The sequence below is a fragment of the Copidosoma floridanum genome, unplaced genomic scaffold (genome assembly GCF_036245765.1).
Source record: "Copidosoma floridanum isolate Cflo_tuat_1 unplaced genomic scaffold, Cflo_Japanese_pri ptg000006l, whole genome shotgun sequence".
Taxonomy (NCBI): Eukaryota; Metazoa; Arthropoda; class Insecta; order Hymenoptera; family Encyrtidae; genus Copidosoma; species Copidosoma floridanum.
Window position 1 is genome coordinate 15,725,551 of NW_028321883.1, and position 15,969 is coordinate 15,741,519.

At 37.9% G+C, this 15,969-nt stretch overlaps 1 protein-coding gene across 4 annotated transcripts in view; it reads left to right on the forward strand.

The window, feature by feature from the left end:
• Nucleotides 1-335: 335 nt before the first annotated feature.
• The window catches only part of Synd (protein kinase C and casein kinase substrate in neurons protein Synd), a 58,288-nt gene continuing 42,654 nt past the window's right edge, over nt 336-15,969 (forward strand). For 2 of the 4 annotated variants that reach the window (XM_014351983.3, XM_014351985.3), the window contains exon 1: nt 342-1,225. The gene's annotated coding sequence lies outside the window, so the exon portion shown is untranslated. Of the gene's footprint in view, nt 1,226-15,969 lie in introns of all 4 variants that reach the window. The other 2 variants (XM_014351987.3, XM_014351986.3) reach the window with 2 other exon arrangements.

A 15,969-nucleotide genomic window follows, 5' to 3' on the forward strand; every position in this document is an offset into this window, starting at 1 on the left:
CGTCAACCTGTACTTGGTGGGTTTTGCATGTCAAGTTGACTCCGAAATATTGGGTGGCATGGAAGTGATTAGCAAAAAATATCGAAGTTTGTTGACATGCGGAACCCACCGACAGTTTGACAGTTAGTACAGGTTGACGCTAGCGCCGCCCGACCATGCGGTGTTACCTACTCGTACACCGCGTACACGACCTACGTAACTCAAGTTAAGTTACTCTACTGATGCTTATGCTGGCAGCATTTGTAGAATACTTACAGCCATCATCCGCTGCATGGACTACCTATATCGGAATCGGAGACACATACTCTTAGTATTACTCTATCTATACTGTGTGCAGCAGCACGAGCACATTCAGCAAGAAGTTTTAGCAGTGAAGCAGTCAAGTCAAGGAGCTGCGGGAGAGAGACAGAGAGAGAGAGTGAGACGTGAGCGTGAGTAAGCGTAGTAGAGCTGGAGCAAAGAGGGAAACGGAACGGAGCCCAGCTATACCTAGTCGGTGTCGGTACTGTCAGTAGTTGTGCAGGAGACACCAGCCCGCGAGTATCTCAACGTAGAGCTCTTCTACTGGTATTTGGTATACACGTTCGCTCGAAGTACATACACTTGTCGCAGGTGCGTAAATCGTGGATTTTTCGCACCCATACGAGCAGCATACTTTGCACGAACATGTGCTATACCGAGGGTTCGCTCGCCTTGCCTTCGTCTCTTAACATATTATAGGTATAGGAGAGTATTTTGTGCTCCATCTAGAAGAGGAGTCAAAACTGACAAAGAGGCCCAGCCCCGGGGGTAGGCAAGTAAGCGTGCGTGTGTGTGTATGTGTCTCTAGAGAAGAGAGGCGCTAAGGAACAAGTGTGTGAGGTGGTGCGCGAGTCAAACAGTTTCCTCTTATCATATGATGAAACTGTAAGGTGTTGCGCCGTTGATTACCGAAGAAGTTGTCGACGTCGTCTGGTGTCTTCGGTGTCGCGAGTGGGTGCTGCAGGGCTGGTTTCTCCCGAGCCTCCGCTAGTGTTTATCTCCGTTTGGTGCCTGTGGCTCTGTTGTTTCGTTTTTTTTCTTTTCTGTTCGTTTTTTCTCCCGTTCCCGGCTGCTTCTTCCCCCTGTGCTGCAAACGTACACATGGGTACGTGAAGTCGTGAGGAAAAAAAAAAGAAGCAAGAGGGACACCTATATCTGGGGAGACTCGTAGTGGTTTAGGAGGCAGAGCCGATACTTACACGAGGTGAGTCCGGGTATGTTCGTAGTGCAAAAAACATGCCTACATACACGTTGATTCGAGTTATTGTTGTATATACCATCTTAATTTTCTTCAGAATCGTTCATTATCTCGAAAAAGAATAAAAGATTGTAACCCTGATTTTTTTTTCATTTTTTATTTTTATGTGTAAAAAACATGGCACGAAACCTGTAAATCGAACGTTTACTGCTATCAGGTACATATGTGTTCTGCTGTGCCTATATATAGTGATTGACGTCTGTCGTTGCAAAACAAATTATTTTCATGTGCGCGCGCACATCAGTGTTTTTTGTAACTTCGGCAATAAAACATTTTTGCTTCAAGAAAATTTTGTCTCGTCTCGTTTCGTTTTTTTATTTTTCTGAGAATAATGTTCTTCATATAAGTTTCAAATGCAATGTTTACATAAGTTTTTTTTTTTTTTTATAGCGCAATCTTCTAAAAAAATCTAGACTGAACCAAATAAATTGAAAATCGTTTAGCCTTGAAGGGGAAAAATATGAAATGTTGTAGCCTACCAGTTATTATCAGACACGATAAGACTTTAAACTCAATAGTTGTATTATGTGTGTACAGTACAACTATTGTCTATCACCTAGAAAAGAAGGAATTTCAGTTATGTATGCTCGCCCACACACTAGTTGACATTCCTTCGGAATATTAACATTACCTGCCTCCTTCATTTTTATCTCAAATGCCGTGCTATTCATTTTCGTCTCGCGTTATAAGTTCCCGATATCTATACATTCATTTAAATTGTTAGATAATTTAAAGCTGGATTATCGTAGATTATTATACACTGAAAAGTTCAAATTACGATGACATATCTCGTTACTATATTAATAAAGTATACAAGCATTAGTTATTTACAAAAGTTTTAAAGAGAAAGGAAGGAAACATATGTAGTAATAGCCTTTTGCTGAATAATGAATGCTCTCTCGCGCGTGTATTTACATATGTACATATGTAACTATAGTATTCCTGTGTTTGAAAAAGTCGTTTCGAACCGTGTGTACAAACTGAGCTTTCAGAGCGTAATTTTAAACCTGCGAACGGCAGCTTTCGACCCCAGTTCAAAATACGCGTAATCACAGCAGAGTTGCCACAATTTTAAGGGTTTCAATAAGTTAGTCTGCAGATTCGACACACCGCACACGTGACTCCGTAAAATACACTATGGTATCGTTCCAACCAAGTTTCATAATCAGGGAAGAAAAAGAAAAAAAAAATTATGCAATGCGCGTGTGTAATGATAGTGCGCTACTCTTGTAAAATGGTAATGTAGATCAATTACGCAGGCTGAGTGGTAAAATCTCTATAACACGCACACGTGGAATTAAAAAGAAAGGAGTCGGAGCACACGCAGTTTTTTTTTCATTCAATGAATGTATACAATATTCTTTTTTACTCTGCTTACAATTTCCTCTTATAGCATCTTTTTTTTTTTTTTTTGTTTTTTGTTTTTTGTTTTTTTTTCATACACCAAAAATGAATACAAAACTTTTTTATGTGTAAAATATATGTATATATTTTTTTCCAGCTTTAAAAAAAAAAGACATTCGTGAATGTAATATTCTGAATCAGCAGCACACGTACGTCTACGGGATAATAACTACATTGTGAAGTCATAGGTTATTAATATATATTAACGTTGAATCACAGTCTTTATTTTCTTTCGAACTTCATCACAAGTCGTGTGTACTCCATGGACTATCAATCCAAGAGAGTAAAAAAAACTCGTTTTAAACACTGTTTTGTATAAAATTAACGTTAAAAGTACCTCCTAATGTACCCTTTTAACGCTGTATTATTTATTTCAAAAGCACACAAGAACAATTATTTATGAGGCCGAAATTAACGCTAGAAAAAGTAGTGATAGGCTCGACTCCACAGAATATACACTTTTATTCTATGGTTATGTTAGGGCTAAGAGAGTACAACTATAATACAGTACAGAATAGGCCCCCATAGGTGGTGGTATCATATATAGACTGGCCTCTACTCTCAAGGTCCGTCTCTTTTCTCTCTCTCTCTCTTTCTCTCTCTATTGGTCCTTCACGGCCACAGCGTGGTGCAGGGTGCAGCTTCTTCCTTAGCACCGAGCGCGAGAGAAATAGAGAGAGAGAGAGAGAGGAGTCCCAGAGAGAGAGAGAGAGAGGGGAAACAGCCACTGGAATGCGTGGGAATATTTGCTTCTAGAGCTGATGCTGCTGTGGCAGCGCTGGGACGACGCGTTTACTTTTAACAAATACTTATCCTTTTTTTTTTTTAACAGAGAAAGGTCGATATTGTATCAATCAACTCACGGATGGCTAGTGAGAGATACTTTTTTTTCATCATCAAAGTTACTATGAAATGCATGATCCATCGTCCTGATTTTTTATTTAAATATACAGCGGGTGAACAATGGCTGCTCCATTTGCACGTCATATATATACACACAATCTATACAATGTATAAAGTGGCAGAGTTTCTGAGAATATTATTTAAGATGACGTTCAATATTTATCAGTAACAAGTGGACACATACATTCTTCGTGCTCCGAGAATAAAGTAACCTTTCTAAGAACTAATGTGAAGTTTTTCTGCTTAAGATTAGAAAATGAAAGATAGTTATTTAGTTTTTTTTTTTTTTTTTTTTTTATGTACGCTTGATTTTTCTTTGAAATTTTATAGTGTCAATAATTGTAGCCAAAAATAATCTGTTGAAATAACATACTTTTGAACCTATACGTGACTCAGACTCCCAGATAATTCAGTTTTATCTGAATGTCAATGCATCCACATAAAAGTGGCAAACATTGTTATCATCGTCGTTAAAGCTAAAAATATACAGAATCACTGTTCCCTGGAGAGAAATTTTTTTTTTTTTATTTGAACACTGTTGAGCTCCATAAACGTATAGGTATATCTCCACGGAATATGATTGTGAAGGGAACTTCCAAAATGAAGAGTGTACACACTATACTCAAACATTTCCCCCTCATGAGTGAGTATCAACTGCGCATTTACCACTTGCGTCTCAAATATTTTTTCCACTCTGGATTAAATGGTTACCACGACCGACTCGGCGATCGAGAACAGCAGGCAACAACGAGGAATGCGATTGCGTAATAATTTACCGTATGCCAGATACTACGCTCATTTTTGATGCTAGTCATTGCTTCTTATCACTCGCCGATGCAAAATATAAAATCGAAAGTTGTCGTTTTAATTGGCTCGCGCCAAATAAGTGCCACAGAAGCTCTCTTTGTGGTCGATGATTCGTCACCCTTTTTTTATACCACTTGCTTAATTACGTAATAAATATTTTTTTATCGCTTCAACAATCTGGCGGCTACTCGATGATAAATACATCAGCCGACGTTAACGCGTTTTTTCCATTTTTAATTTAATTTAATTTAATCGACATGTATATATAGCGACAGCAAACGATGAATTTTTGAAGTTGGCGTGAAAAAACAAAATATTGAATACTTCAATCTCCCTTTTCGAGCTTGAGCATGAGATATTCAAACTTTTAGACAAGCGCTAGAAAATATCGACAGAGAGAATCAAAGGCTTTTCTGAATTTTCCTGGAAAGCTTGGCTATTCATTTTATTTTCCTGGTATCCATAGAGACAGAAGAAAAGAGATGAAGCTTCCAACTACGAAGATGGTGCATTCCGGGATCTGAGCTTTAAGAAAAATTGTGGTGAGCTTTGTAAAAATCTACCCGCTTGACTGGAGTGATTTACGAATAAAATAATAAGAACTCGCCTACAATTAATTGCAATTAAAATATGTAAAAAAAAAAAGATGTTCTCATGTTGCAATTCTATACTATACCAATCGATTGAACAAGTGCACTTATGTGCATCAGAGCCGATCGACAAGCCGGTGTAGGCACGACCTTAGCAAAAGATAAGACCCTACAGTGGGTACGTACTGGTATTACTAACGGGGAGAGAGAAGAAGGCGGGCGTCAAAGGAACGCGGAAGTTGGAGAGCGCTAGGATCCGCTTAACTCTCTGTTAATCGCTTCCTTTCCGTCTTCCTCTCTCCCCCCCCCCTCCTTATATACGGACACTGTTCTAAACTTTTTTTTCTCATTATTGCATCTACTAACCTTGATTTGACCTCGGATGTTGCTGCCATTCTTTTTTTTTTTTTTTTTTCCATGCTTTTTGCAGAAATATTCAAGGGATGCTCGAATACAGTAACATTATTGTTGCTTACCTTTTTCATGACCTAATAATTTTTTTTCTTACGCACGACACAAGACTTTAATACGCTGTTCTTGAAATGCCACTCAGATCTGCATACATGCAGCAAAACACGCATTGTTTATTTATTTATTTCACCCCAAAAACTAGAGTTTATAAAAAGTAGCGTATATAGAGTAGTTAGTAAGACGAAGATTTTTCTTTAGATACACTGTGCTCATCTTCTTTTTTGGACAAAAGGAAATTGACTGACTTTTGAGCATTTGTATAAACGACAGTATCGATCCATTTACTTTTCGTACCGATCTGACGAAAAACACAAAGCCAACATTTTACGGTAGAAAAGCAGCGAATAACGATCATAAAGGGCCATCAAATTTGTTAAATAACACAAGCAGACTCAATCGTTTCCGCGTAGTAATAACCACTTAAATTTACATTATAGCGCCAGACAGCAAGGCAACAACAAAAGTTCAACAGCCTATATCCTCTCCTGGAATCGACCTCCATCATATATATACATATACACCATCAGCAACAATCAAACCACGAGGTACGTACACACGTATACTCGCACGCAAATTCCTATATCATCAGAGCACGTACGGGCGTACGAAACCTCCTCGAATCTTACATCCCTAATTAAACTTAATACCACGACGTGGGGTACGTAAGAAAAAAAAAAAAAAAAAAAAAAAAAAAGAGGTACCTTCGTACAAGAAACTCTGTGTATACTTATAAAAAAAAAAATAGAAGGATCGTGCACGGCACTGAGCCCGTGTATTTCGACAAGCTCGATCGAGCAGACGCGTCTCGATCCCAGAAGATAAACTAAGTGTGCGTCGCGTCGTCGTCGCGGAAATTGCTACGACCCCGTATACTACCTCTCTCATGCCACTTGTCTCTCTCTCTCTCCCGGCTCCCGGCCTGATTCTCATCAGTCTTGAGCTCCAGTGGCGGTATATAGCTATGTAGTGGCCCAATAAGGTGCCAATGATGCGTGAAAGCCACGGTAGAGTGGAGAGAAGATGCCTGTGTGCTGTGTGTGCGTGAGTTATATAGCCGGGCCGTAGTTAATATCACCCATGTGCCCGTGGCTATATCTTTTCACAACAATGTTTTAGTTGACATCGGAGCAGTGCTTCCTATAATATAGGTGTGCACATGTGTTAGATTACCTCTTGGGGTGGATCGGGTCTTTGTCGTTGCACGAGCATCCAAAAACACGTATAATACTTACATAAATTGGGTTTGTTGCACATAGGCGATGATAAATACGTATTTTAATTATTTTATTTAATTTTATATGTGGTCATCATAGGCATTTCCCCCGATGTCCAAGAAGTAAATTGAAAAGGACGAAAATTCGATGCCCCACCGAGATTAAGGAGGAAGGTGGTTGCCCGTATATGTATAAATATGCAGTACAGTATCAAACGTATTGTCTATACGCGCGGTTTAATTAGCTTTTACCTGTGGAATCCGACCAAAGGTGTACAACTCGCGAGTGTGTACTATTTCTCCTTTTCTATAACTGTTCTCTCTCCTTTATGGGTACAAGAAATTTGTACGGCATCAAAATTAAATTTAAATGGCGCGTAAATTATTATTGTTCAAACATAACACATACACACGTGGCGTCGTTTAATTTCGGATCCTTTGGAAACATATAATTACCGTGCACGTGTACATATATTCATATACACACAGGTTTGATGTCTCCTCCTAATGATACCTACTACGTGATAATTTTTTTTTTTTTTTTTTTAATTTTTTTTCGACTAAGACTTAAGTATACAACTAGTTTTCTAATTAACAAAAACGACCGAGTTTCCATCAAGGACTCGAGGAGTGAGTAGGTAATAATTGATGCTTGTACTCTTTGCTCGGTTGTTATTCGACGTATAATTACAATAATCAACCCGATACTTGAGGTGTACGTATATATTATTGTGTGAACTGGCGGTACATTAATTTAAAACTTACCACAGGGCATTAATACCGTTGTATCGTTGGACTGTCGTTTAATTGTACTCGGGAAGAGAACTAAAAAAAAAAAATTATTTTTACAACGTTGTCGTTTAAAACGGGAATTGTCAGTTGGGAATCAAATGAAGATTTTCTAGAGTAACTTTTTCTTGATGAACCTGCAACCAGCAGCCAACACTCGTCGATCAACCGCCGAAAACGTCAATGCTCAGGCGCGTTAATATCGAGAGGAAAAGAAGCACCTCTGGAGAACTCGTGGCAACAAACGCTACTTCTCCGCGAATGCAAGCAAACACGCGACACTTGGTCATCGATGTATTAGGTATAAAAGCAGATTTCTTCCGGGGAAGGGGTAGGAGGAGGGAAGGAAAGAAACCGTTGCAGAAAAAGAAAAAGAATCTCGCTCGCCGGGACCTTTACTTAACGCAGAAAAGACCGCATGCAGTGGCCTATCGGGGCATTAGAATGCGACTTTTCTCTCTCTCTCGCTCTCTTCATTGATCAGCTGCGCGAACGTTTACGCGTGCACATATATATATATATATATATATATATATATATATATATATATATATATATATATACGTGTACACATACACAGGTAAATGCGTTCGCGAACGAGAGGCTGCAGGTGAATGAACCGTATACGCCATCACAATATATGCGTGACCATTACCGTACCCATATATACGTTTATTTTATGCACGCGCGCGCGTGTGTAACTATATACATAGATATTATTGCACACTCACGTGTCTATATATATATAACGGCGCGCAAGCCAAGCGTCACATATGCGTACCTTATTGCTAAGCTGATGCTCATCGTCCTTTCTGCGGGGAGCAATTTTCATTACTCCCTCTTTCTTGACACGCAGCTATACGCGGCTTAATTGTGGTTTATTATAAGTACGAGGCTGCTTGCGCGTGAATCACTCAACGAACCCTCCCATGCTTCTTTACATTTTTCTTTTCCTTGGCTTCGAGATTCCGCACTTTGTTGTTGTGTGGTCGAATGCCTGAGATTTTCCGGATTTTTTTTTTTCATTTTATTTGAAAAATTTTTACTTCTCATCTCTCTCGGCTCCGAAAAGTACAGCAATTTCCTTTTTCACTGTATAACATATATTTTTATATGTATGCATTAGAGGTGTGCGATTTATTTCAATCGGGAAATCTATAAAAAAAATACTTGCAGGTGTGTCAATTGGAACCAGCTCGCTTGAAGCGCCTCGAATATTTAAATGGATCAAAAAAAAAAAAAGAAGAAAGAAAGAAAAATTAAACGCTGTACACGACTTACTTATACCGTTTAAAGTTACCTGTGGTACAAAAACACCCCCTTTTTCTTTCAATACGCGCGACGATAATTTGCAAATCGAATCATTAATCACCGGCCGATAACACCATATAATTATACTATACGTGATTGAAAAGTAGTGGCGTGCATTGAAAATCTCGGAAAATCGCTATTGCCTCTAACACGTGCGACGCTTTTTTTTTTTTTTTTTTTTAATAATGGTTTCGCAAGCGGCTCTTGTTCAACAGAGTTTCACACACTCTCACGCGATACACTGAACCTTTTTTTTTTTTTTTTTTTTTTCAATATCCGTATGAATCGATGACTGTTTTTCACGTCGACAGAAGAGTTATTCAAGAGTAAAAGAAAAATTCTCGACCAAAAACAAACTCGCGGAAGCAAGGTTTTTCACAACAACTCTCATTCTTCTGCCAAGAACAATGTGTGTGTATGTGTACTGGATGTGTGTGTATATATATATATACACGTATACCCATGAGCTAACCGGTCGAGAAGAAAAACGCCAAATGAAAGCTTCGGGGTGTTTATCGGCCCGAGAAACCCCTAAGCGTGTGTACAATATAGCCTCCGTCCGTCACCACCGCGTATACACACGTAGCAAAAAGTGCAGTAGCAGCCAAGCGTAAAAGAGAAAACCTACGACACATAACGTCGTGAACTCGGTGTTGCGCGGCCCTTTTTCTTTTTTTTTTTTTTTCTTCCTCGGTGCAAAGTCCGCGAAAATTGGCCAGACTCCAAAAGCGTCGCATCTAAAGTTATACATGCCCCACGTGCCCACGTGCACGCCGAGCTGTCGATTGACTTTCTTTCTCGGATGCAAGGGTAATACCTGATGTAGAGGAAAGAAGCTATTAGTAGTCGCATCTTTTCCTCCTTTCTTTGCATTATTCATGCCGAAGAGAGAATTTCTATTTTCGCACCGTCGACGACTCTCTCTCTCTCTTGGCTCTAACAAAGTGGCTTATGAAGAAGCCTGTACGTACATATATATATACGCATGTAGTGTGTTTGCATGTGTGCATGCACTTGCGACGAGGAGTGTATGCATACGGGCTCTTGGGGAGATCGGCGCTATCGATTGGAAATTAATTAGCATCGGTGCATAGTCGCGCGTCCAAGAGCTGAATTATGGCGGTGGTGGTCTTTTGTATATCGGTTGATTTATCACGCTTTTGTATAAATAACATCGTTTATTTGAAACTCGTTCAAAATGAGGGTGAACCATGGAGTGAACACCGTTTATTTTCTTCGCTAATCGAGTTAAGTCGCAGAACAACGTGCCCTGATTTTTGTTTTGATCAAAACATTATTTAGCGAAACCTAAAGACACATGCATTGTAAAGTACCTACAACATTGCTGGTTCTAAATGAAAAATCGAAAAAAAAAAAAATATTCTCAACACCCGAGTCATTGTCGTGCCGCCAAAACAATGCGCGCTGCACGGAAATCCATCCCAATTAAGGGAGAGCTAAGCAAAAATTTCACCTCAACAGTGTATAGGTACACATCCCACACCCACTAGTTTATACGTGAAAAACGAAACGATTAATTAATGGTACTCATGTCCGATTAGGCGAGTTGAGGGAGGCACGTTTCCTAATTGCTAATTACGAGGTATGTGAATACAGCAGCTGCCGTGCCAAGGACCTTCCGGCTGGGGTGTGAGGTCAAGGCGAGACTTTTCCTGCGAGCGTGGAAAACCTCTCTCCGGCTTATTAACGAGGAAGGAGAGGAGGGAATTTTTGAAAACCAAGGGAGAGATTAACGATGTGTGGGATCCTCCGAGTGGGTGGGGCGTTGAAGACGTGGGTATCGTTTAGCGGTGTGTATGTATATATTTACCAAGTGCAAGATATATGAGGGTTTTTTGCCGAACGCCCTTACTTAGCCATTTGGCTCGGTGATAAATCATTTCGCTGCTCGAACGAGGCGGCGCGTGATGATGTATCGGGAGCGTTATGGGTTTTATTGAAACGCGGTTGGGGGCTATTGTTATTTTTGTGTAAATGTTCAGTTTGATAGAAAACTGGTTCATAAGTATATTAGGCATAATATGTAGTTATGTCAGAGGTTCTTGGGGCTTTTTATTTTTGAGGAGTAACAGTCATAATCGCTGAAATTAATTTAAATTTTAATATTATTGAAGTTACACTTCACACACTATAGTGCTCATGAAGTGGAATTTCATTTTAAATGAACTCAAATAAATTGGTTGTATAAATATCGAATTCAAGAATTCGACAGTTTTCATTCCGCGTTTCTGCTCGAGCATACGCTACATGTGTGAGCTGACCTATACGTTCGTATTATATCGTCCGTTTCTATCAGAAATATTTTTTTCACCACTTCAACTTATCCATCGCTAATTAATAGATGGATTGGCTTTATTAATAATTATTATTTTTATCAGTAGAGTACCTATATAGTATAATTACCCAAATGATTTCGATTTTTTATAAGTAAGGTAATAAAACAATATTTTATTATTTAAAAATTCTAGGTGATTCTCAGAGCGCTTTTGACAGTCCAAAAATCGTCACTTCAGTGTTACGCAATTAGTCGGCGGATTTTATCGGCTGACGATGAGATTTTTTTTTCTGATTCATTGATCTGATAAGCGACCCGAATTCCCTCCACTACATCTCTTGCATCTCTGAAGTATGTTATTCATGAAATATGCGATAGATAGCGATAAAGCTGGAGTTAACCCGATAAGATAAGCGAACGCGCTTTGGTAGTTGCAAAATTATAGTTGAACATAAAAATCAGAAAAATACCTGTATTTTACTTTGATTGAGAGCAATTATATTTTAAATGCTATTAAACTACCAGATTGTTAAAAACTTTAATTGTTTTGAATTTTGCTTCATCATGATATCTTACTGCTCGATTCATTCATAAATTTATCGACACCACATATGTATATATTTCAAGTGTGTGTGTATATACTATCTATGAATTATCGTAGATTTTTCAAAAATTTACCTTCTTTTAGAGTGAGGAATATTTTTGGATGCGTTATGTACCCGATACTCTTTTAAAAGAGAGCCTTTTGAACGATATATTTCATTGAATCGCGTACAATTTTTTACAACCTTCCAATAATACCTCATTGAATTTTCACGCGAGTATCGTGTCATTTATCATGTCAACATATTTCCCATAGTCGAAGCGTCTGTTTTACACTGAAGTGAGATTAACAAGAGAAAGGGGGGGGGGGTGTAGTCATTAATTTAAAATTTCCGCCTAGAGGGACTCACGCTTTTTAAACATCTACAGCTGCTACGTACAGCGAAAATTTCTCCGATTGCCGATACCTATATACCTAAGCTCTTCGCCCGCGGTAGGAAAACGATATCTCACCGCTCTCGTTCTGTTCTATCAATATTATCCGCCACACATCTGTTTCCATTACTGCGCCTTCGCGTGTATCAATTTCTTTGAGAAATTTACCATTCGAACATAACCATAGTGATAAAGTTGGGATTCAAAGGCTTTAGTGACCGATTTATGAGAACCTTTGCCGATTCTAAATCGTTAATTTGAAATTTTTTTTTCCCAAACGAGTACACTGTACAGCACATCAATTAAAAAGGGAGTGATTATAGTGTCTACGACATACGGTATATTGTCCGGCCGAGAGTGAACTCGTTTGCTCGTGGTGGTGCTGTATGTAGAATCAAGTATCGGATATCGATATTCTCGTCTGACGAGCAGTGGAGAGAAAAAAAATCAGTCTTCATCCACGTGTGTATACCTACGCCTTTCTCTTCAATTTTTTTTTCTTTCCCTCTTTTGTTCACTTCCGTTTTCGATCTTCTATACCAGTTACAAGTTGAAGGGAGTTTTTTCAAAATTTGTACGATCAATATTTTGGTTCATTCCAAAAAAAAGAGCGTTTTGAAAAATATAATTCCAGCTCCTACGCGAGTACACGAAAAAGAGAGCTGTACGCAGGCATGAAATACTCTCTCACTTTTCTTCGTGTATGATCAGGCGACCGGTCAGTGAATGTATGCCTTTTGCTCGTTGCTGGTATAGCCGGAGGCGCGTGTACATAATACTCACTCGGTGCAGCTCGCGTCGCCCGGCCGTTCACTTCGCTCCACATAACTTCATTGTATAAGTCACGTATACGCAAAGTACTCACCCATGGACTTTTAAGTCTTGGGAATTTTTCCGATTTTAAAAAATTTTCGGCATTTCAAAAAAATCGGATGCTCAATTAGTGTCGAGAGATGTGTGTTGCTGGAGAAGGGGTTCGCGTGTCCCTAATGACGTTAGAGATTGGAGTGTTTTATGTATAATGTAGAGGGAGAGGCTTGTGTGTGTGTGTGTGTGTGTGTGTGTGTCTTTACTTGAATGGACTCCTTAGGGTGAAAGGATTCAAGTGTGAATGGTCCATAACGTTTGGATTGTCTCTCATCTGTTGTACACAAGTGGAAAGCTGTGTGTTGCAAAACGCCTTTAGAAGTTGTTGCATTCTTTAAGATTTTTTTCCAGGGTTATTTTCCACGTGGCACATTATCACACGTGACTTTGGGATATTGCGTATACCTTGAAACAATTTAACGTTAGACACTTTATTTAGAGAAAAATGTATTTCTTTCTTTTACAAATTATAATGGGTTTTTATTTTTTGTTCATATTTTTGTATGATTAAAAACAATGACTTCCATTTCAGATTAAATTTAGCTTGTAACATTGAACTTACGATAAGTTATGATCTTATTCCTTATAATTTTAAATTTAGAAATGTTACTTTATACTAAGAAACAATAATTTTCTCCACAGTAGTTGTGTTTCTCTATTCTAGTCGTTTCGTATACGAAAGTGTAATCGTTTCTCGTACACGCATAACTTACATAGTTTTTACTCGAATCGTCAAACACCTGTCTAAATACATTTTCATTTCAACATACCTCCACTCACTTGTGTCTCGCTGACTTTCTACTTCTTTTAATATCGCCTTTCGTCATTTTTTAAATTCTTACAATTTCCTACCTTATTGTTTAAGATACTTTCTACAAGAAAATTACCATTCATCAAGTTTCCATACACGAATGAATTATTTTTTGTTTCAGGTACGTTTGCAACAACTGCGATTTCATGAATGTCCTATTGAAGAGAACCGTATGTAAGTGATAAATCACAGTAATGTTGTTTTCGACAGTAAAATCGTATAGTTCTATCAAAAGTTTACTGTTAACAAGGGCATTTTGAACATTTATATAAAGTTTGCCAAAAAGAATCACGTAGATTCAAAATAAATCATCAAAAAGAGTGGGAAAAAGTAGACATATTCGTTTTGTTTCCGAAGCTCTAGCGCATTGTGGGTTTCTCTGCCAAAAAAGTAGTTCGAATCAAATTTTGCATTATTCATCGGAGAATTTTTTTACTTTAGCAGTTGTACAAGTAATCCCTTTTTTAACATCTTTTAGTCGAAAAGTGCTAATGTGTTCAAACTTTAACTGCTTTTTTAAATTCATGCCATGATGTAGCGTTTGTTTATTCCATAAATAGGTATTACCTTGCGAAGATCATACAAAGAGTTTTTTTTTCTTTTTTTGTTTTCTATTTTTCATGAGCTGCATCGTAAAGTATCAAACAAAGTACAATTATTTAAGAAAAATGAACATTACGTCTGTTTGAAGTACAAGTTATCAATGAAATAAATTGTATGGATGTATAAAAAAAATTTTGTCACTGAGAACTTTCATATGGAAACATTGTGTGAGAAACTGTAAACTTTCATCACGGCGAGGACTTGTTTCTTACATTTTTTACATGAATATGTTGTTCGCGATGATGTACTAAAAACAAAAATCATGAACTGCCACGATAAAATATTTAATAAGACTTATAAATATTTATAACTCTCTATTTGGTTGGTACAATTTTATTTTATGCAGCACAGGCATTTATCGTCATAGCAAGTGATGGTTTGTTATTATTATTAATTAATTTTTTTTTTTTTTTTTCAAAAAATATGTGTGCACCTTCCAAATCTTGTTACATTACGTTACAGACACTCGCTTGTTATTTTTCATTTGGTGTAATGAAACATTCATTTGGTGATTGTTTGAATTTCGTTTATGACAAGTGCTCTATTTGTATGAGTAGATACACTTGAACGTACTGTATTGCAAGTGTTTAACTTTCTTGTTTTTGGCATGCGCTACTGGCATCGACTATCGTATTCTCTTCACAGTTATACATACACACAGCGAATGCTCGAACGAAGTATGGGACAATTGAAAGTTTTAACTAAACTATTCCAAATAGATATGCAAAAAATGCATGCATTAAATATTATTAAAAAAAATGTGTCTTTAATTACTTTTTTAATTTTTAAAGATAATACTGTACGAAATATTGTTAAACAGCGAGAAAATGTTGATATTGTCATAATTTGAAAACAGTTAACTATCACGTCTCTTTGTTAAAAAAAAAAAAAAAAAAAAAAAAAAGTTCATCCTTTGCTTGCTCGTGAGTGCAGCGATAAATTTATCTTATCACTCAATTTTGGCCTTGTAACATGCGAGCATCCATACAACAACATTATCTATTTGAGTGTCAAGACTTGATTTTCTTGTTTAAACCCCAAAAGTACCGCGTGTTTTTCTTCGCTTACCTTCCGAGAATCGCAAACCAAACACTTGAGCCTTAATCTGCATATGTATAAGTAAACAAAAGAGTAAAAAAAGAGTTGGAGAGAAAGAGGAGCTGCATCTTTTATCGCAGTACCTTTTTAAGTGTCCATCGAAAATTAAACGTGTGCGAAATAACAACAGACTCGACGACACGACACGGCACCTCCTCCCACAATATATTTATGTATAGGTACGTAGAAGGTTTAAGGATACACGTAGTGGCCTCTTACATGCACAAGCGTATGTACGTCTATGTGTGTACAAAATAGCGACAGCAGTACAGGAAAGCGCATAAAACGATTCCCCGGAAAGTGGGTTATCCGCGAAACGGAACAACTTCTGTCTCTACCTTTCCGATTTTCTCCCTCGCCGAGCCAGGTGAAGTGCCAATTCATCAAATTTTCTTTTTTTCTCGTTTTTCTCTCCCTCTTTGCTTCTCAATTTTTAGTTCATCATTTAATATTGTTACATCTCTGGTACGTACCTTATGTATGTGTAAATTTGGGCTCTCCCTTTTTGCCGTTCGGTCGACTTTTATTGCAAGTATACACCTATCAGTC